Source organism: Podarcis cretensis (genome assembly GCF_951804945.1).
Source record: "Podarcis cretensis genome assembly, chromosome: 3".
Classification (NCBI taxonomy): domain Eukaryota; kingdom Metazoa; phylum Chordata; class Lepidosauria; order Squamata; family Lacertidae; genus Podarcis; species Podarcis cretensis.
Genome location: NC_137172.1, coordinates 18,515,209 through 18,521,227, shown reverse-complemented (window position 1 = coordinate 18,521,227; position 6,019 = coordinate 18,515,209). Strand labels below are relative to the sequence as shown.

The 6,019-nt window shown below is 39.2% G+C and overlaps 1 protein-coding gene across 13 annotated transcripts in view; it reads left to right on the top strand.

The window, feature by feature from the left end:
- The window catches only part of LOC307211921 (uncharacterized protein), a 340,964-nt gene that overhangs the window by 85,099 nt on the left and 249,846 nt on the right, over positions 1-6,019 (top strand). The window lies entirely within an intron of this gene.

Below are 6,019 nucleotides of genomic sequence, written 5' to 3'. Positions count from 1 at the left end.
CTGAGGTGCCACTGTCATCACCAACCTTCTCTCCGCAGTACCTTACATAGGTTCCACCCTTGTCAAGTGGGTATGAGGCGGGTTTGCAGTAGATAGTGCAACCTTAACTCGATTCTTTACCCTTAACTTTATACTCCCCTTTATTATTATGGGTACCTCCATAGTCTACTTACTCTTCCTCCATGAAACAGGCTCAAACAACCCTGGAGGTCTTAACTCTAATACAGATAAGATTCCATTTCACCCGTACTATTCCTACAAATAGGGATGCGGGTGGCGCTGTGGGTTAAACCGCAGAGCCTAGGACTTGCCGATCAGAAGGTTGGCGGTTTGAATCCCCACGACGGGGTGAGCTCCCGTTGCTCGGTCCCTGCTCCTGCCAATGTAGCAGTCCGAAAGCACGTCAAAGTCCAAGTAGATAAATAGGTACCGCTCCGGCAGGAAGGTAAACGGCGTTTCCATGCGCTGCTCTGGTTCGCCAGAAGCGGCTTAGTCATGCTGGCCACATGACCCGGAAGCTGTATGCCGGCTCCCTCGACCAATAAAGCGAGATGAGCGCTGCAAGCCCACAGTCGGCCACGACTGGACCTAATGATCAGGGGTCCCTTTACCTTTATTCCTACAAAGACCTTTTAGGTGCTTTGATAATATTGTCATGCCTCCTCTTTCTAACTATTTTTTTCACCAAAACTTCTAGGAGACCCAGAAAAAGTCTCCCCTGCAAACATTCAAAGCGGCCTGGGGCATATAGAAAACAAGTTCTGGGGTTGAAACTTGTTTTGAAGAAAGGGAGAGGACTTGAAAACTGCCATTTATTGCAGTTTAGCATTGGCCTTATTAAACAGGGCCTAGCCTTGAAAAATATTTCACACCCACTAATATATATATTTTTACAGTTTGTCGGTCTCTTTCACTGACAGCTTCTGTGGGTGCACTCCTATCTTGCTCTTGTTCACATCGTTTCAGAAAATATCTACTATTTAGGATTCCACAGGCAGGGCGCTCTTATATTTCACAACCTCTGATATTTATGCTGAGATCATGCAACGCAGTCTTCTTCCGGAGGGAGCCCTTTCCATTACTGTCAGATTGCCCAGGAGATATGAGTTGCTGGATGACTTGCAACTGCTTGTAACTAAAAGGACTTTAGCAGCAGCAGCAACAACAACAGCAACAAAAAAGCAATCATTTGCTTATGACGCTGCATTTAATTGTTTCACCTGCACTTGAATATGCTCTGCTTGTCAAATTGTCATCCTCATCTAAATTGCACGGTGAGAAAGTTGAGTAAACATTTTGTCAGCTGGATTTTCACTCCGCTACTCAGTTGCACGACGGCAGACAAAATGTTTTCAACGTTGTTATAACACAAAGGAATATAATTAAGCACAGCACATTAACACCGCAATGTGTGCTTTTATTATCCTTTGTTCGGCGTGTCGTTTCACTTTGCCATCTGGCTTGCTGGAGCTAACTTTCAGTTTAATTAAACTCTTTCAGATCTTACAAGGTGCAGCAATAAGACTAGCAGTGGGTGTGTTTAACAGTCTTATATCGGGCTCTTGGAGTTGCTGTGGACGTCAGCAACCGCTTGAAAAATCTGCCAAGCATTTTCAGGATTTGTTCGGGCAAAAATGGACTAATTTTATTGATCATTGCAAGAGATGCAAGTGGCTGCCACCAGTGCATGTTAGGGATTCTTGATGTTCTGCTATGTTAATTCTGGGTGGCTTTCTGCCCTGTTATATCAAGGAAGGTCCATTACACAAAAGTTATAATCATGATCTCAACCTGACTAACTGTTAAGATACCCGTTATTCTATTTTCTACTTTGTTCAAGCTTGCAGTATAAATGTTTTTTTTTTAAAAAAAAAACTTTAAGAAACGAATTCTTCAAGCATTCCTACACAGGATACAGCCACCAGGAATTTAAATATGTGAGCTGGTTCACTAGCTTTTGACTGGGCTGAATTCTCATGGGAGGTTGGTCTAATCCTGCCTGTAGCCCAGAAAAGATTCTTTTTTAAAAATAATCCTGGACCATTTCATACTGAACCATGACATAGCCAGTAGTTTTAATGATTGCTTTTTATGATTACTCTTAATGTTTAATGTTGTTTTTAATGTTTTCCTGTATATATATATTTTTGTATATGTACTGTTGCACATTCCCCTTTATATTTTATGATTAGTTTTTTTAAAAAAAGGAAAAAAAGAATAAGAAATTGCCATTCAGTTCCACTATCAGTGGTCTGAATTACCCCTATTGAAATGAATTGGAAACTGAAACAACCAAATGTATAAGATAACTGGGTTCCATTCTGTCACCAGCAGCTTCTTAAAATAGGGTAGAGAAAACTGTAGCTTTGTGTGTGTGTGTGTGTGTGTGTGTGTGTGTGTCCTAAAGTGATTCTGCCACTTCAATATCACTTGAAGCTTTCCCTTGTTTTTTTAATCTGTTTATTTGTTCATGTACAAAAATAAATAAATAAAGGGATTGCAGGCTCTATTTGGCCCCAGGAATAAATTTTACCTGAAGAGTTTATTATTCTGCTCCATGTTGCTATTTATTCCTCTTATCATTGATGGTTTGCTTTGCATATGGTATGATGTAATACCCTGCTCCTGCTCCTTTGGGGGTCTTAGTAATGGTTGTTACGCTACAACAATGATTAAAAGGGGGGATTTGTTCCAAGTTGGCCGAAGTGAACACTTTCATAGTGCAAACTATTTTAGTTTTTTTTCTTATTTGTGATTTTCTTTTGGAGGAAAAAAAAAAAACCTTGCTTCCTAGGTACATTGGACCCTTTCCATTATTTAGTATAAATCCACCATTTCACCTTGGTACCTCTTGGCTTCTGTTTTTCTTTAGCATTATGGAGCCTGTGCACCCTGCTTTTTTTGTTTTGTTTCCCACTACGTTTTGGAATACAGTACCAATAAAATCTGCTTATGTGAAATTGGAATCATTTTGAAATCAATTGTTTTTTTATTTTCAGCTAGGGATTTAAAAGGGGGCCGTTTGAACTGTGAGTGAATCTGTCAGTTTTGGTTTCTCTTAGTTTTTAATTTTTCCTATTTTCATTTTTCAAATCAATTTTATTAAGAGCTTTCAATGTATCCTAAAAACAATAATAAAACTAAAAAATGAAAGAAAACAAGAAAGTGATAAAATAAAACAACAACAATAATCCTAATAAAATACAAAATTATATAGAAATAAATATATCTCCCTCTATCACCGTTTTATCTTAATCTTCAATCCACATACAGATATTTTAATCCTTCCAGATCCCACCTGGAAGAGCTTCCATTTTCCTCAATCTCACACCCTGAGGAAAACCACTCTTGCCTGCATCTGACTCTGGTCTCTCCCTCTTCTATCCAGTCTTAAACTCAGTTCTTCACATTTCTACATTAGTTTGTGAATTCCTTAAGTGCTCATGAAAATTATCAGCATTCTGGTGTTAATTTTTCCTTAATAAACACTTACTGACCTACTTTAGCTTGGGGAGACATTTCTTTTAGTGCATTTGTTAGGAATCGGCATATATATACACATACATATACACATACAGTGGTGCCCTGCAAGACGAATGCCTCGCAAGACGAAAAACTCGCTAGACGAAAGGGTTTTCCGTTTTTCAAGGTGCTTTGCAAGACGAATTTCCCTATGGGCTTGCTTCGCAAGACAAAAACGTCTTGCGAGTTTGCTTCCTTTTTCGTAAAACCGTTAATACCCGGGGAATCCGCGCTCCGCAAGACGAAAAAATCACAAGACGAAGCAACTCGCGGAACGAATTAATTTTGTCTTGCGAGGCACCACTGTACAGAGGTACCACTGTATATATAATATCTAGTAACACTTGCATGGCCATCTTGACTGTGGGTCCTGCAGAACCTCCTGCCTGCTTTGTTAGCCTTTTTCCATCTGGCCTGGAAGGGCCTGGTCCCCACAGATTTCTGCTACAAAAGCTACTGCTAGAGACCATCTTACCCACAAGTCCAGAAAAATAAGCTGCTCAGGATGCCTAGAGACCATCAAAGTGGGGCAGGAATTAAGGGCTTCTGTTTGGGACAAGATTTAATTTTGATGCTGTGCTGTTTTTGCTGTTTTGCATTCTGCTGTTAGTTCTTATATTATTAATTATAAAGGGGCTGTTTAATTTAATGAAGGAGGTGCTTTCGTTTACTTACTGATTAAATAATTGTTGTGTTGTGTAACTTGTGAATTACGTATTTTTTTCTGTTGTGAGCCACCTTGAGCCTGGCTTACTATGGAAAAGCGGTATACAAATCAGTGGTAATGATGATGGCATTTGTGATTATTTAATAATTCTCTTTCTTTCTTTCTTTCTTTCTTTCTTTTGTAAAAAAGCACCAAATATTTATTTATATGAGGACCTCCGATCCAAGTTTCTTACAGGCTCGTATCTGTTTATCTTCATTGTGGCAATGCAGCATCAGATGTTCTGGATCACTCACTTGGCTCAGAGTCCACAATTCTATGGTTATCTCTCTCTCTCTTTGAGACCTGCACAGTTCTTTCTGTGTACATTTCATACGTGATGGGATGGTTGGATTCAGTGCCTTTTTGGTGGTGGCTCCTTATGTTGGGTAGGTTCACCTGCAAAGATTTTAGAGAAATCACAGGCTTTTAAAGAACTTTTAGAAACTTTGAATTTACTTTTTAATGTTGAGACTGCTGTTGCCATTCTTTCTTGTCGGTTTCTACTGCTGTTCTGCTTTAGTTTTGGATACTGAAGGTGCAGAAAATAAATGGTGCGAGTGAGCGAATAAGAAAATAAATGGTGTGAAATTGGGTGCGTCATGGAAGTGTAGGCAGAGTGAAGCTTTGGTGCATCAAAATAAACATCTTTTGGAATATCAAGCATTCTTATTTTAAGGTCTTCATAGAAACGTCCTGCTCTTCTGCTCTTTCATGATTTTTAATTCTGCCAACAGCCTAAATTGCAGCAGACTCAAATAAATTTGCTACTTCAAGTGCAAAGAGCTTAGAAGCCAAGAATAAAGGGTTTTGTGTGTGTGTGTGAGGTTTTTTTTTTTTTTTTTTGTAGCATACACCTTTGCTTCATGGTGGATTATTTATCTTGGACAGAAATGCGGCAGCTGTTATAGGTCAAAATCATCGTAATGAGTTAATGATCTTCTCTGCTTTTTGGCTGCTAAGAAAAAACTTGGTTCCATCTGAAATTTTGTACTTGAGCTCCCTGGCTACCAGGAATGAGGTTGAAGTGTTTTGTTTTGTAGCAGCAGTAGAACAAAGTCATTAAGCTAGTCGCCATTCATCACATCTTGTGGCAGTCAATTCCTTAAGTTAAATATGCAATGGTTTCCTTTCCTTAGCCATCCTAAAACAGCCCAATAAAACACAGTCATACACGTTTTAATTCATATGTTAAATTGTATTTGTTAAATTTATATTCCATCCTTCTTCCAAGGTACCCCACGGTAACATGATCATGTGAAATAGTGTGCACTTTCTCCAGTTTGGAGATTGAGTAGCGATTAATCTATTATTTTAGAAATAATAGCATAGGGTTTTAATGAATGTGGGTCTCCTTTAGCTCAGGAGTTGACAACTTTAAGTATATGGGGACTCCCAGGCTGTCACTGTTTTGGGGCAGGATTCAATCACAAACTTGAAAATGTAGGTTGTGCAATTAAAGCTGAACAGAGCTCTTGTACAACAACAAACCCATTGATTTTTTACAGTAAGGAAAGTGACAGGACAGTTTGAGATAACAGTTGCTTGATGTAATGGCCTAGAATCTACCCTGAAAACAAATTGATAAATAGCTGGCATTATCTAAACTCTGCGCAAAGTTTGTGCAAACAAATGAGGATGAACGCTCGACAAACAGGTCATCTGGAATTGGCCTGAGCCTCTGGGGATTCAAGAGGCCAGGTGGCTGGCTGTAGTTGTCATTTCAGCTGTGTAGGCTTCACCGTGGAGCAGGAAATTCCACACAGATTCCTGTAAGACATCAGGAAGTCT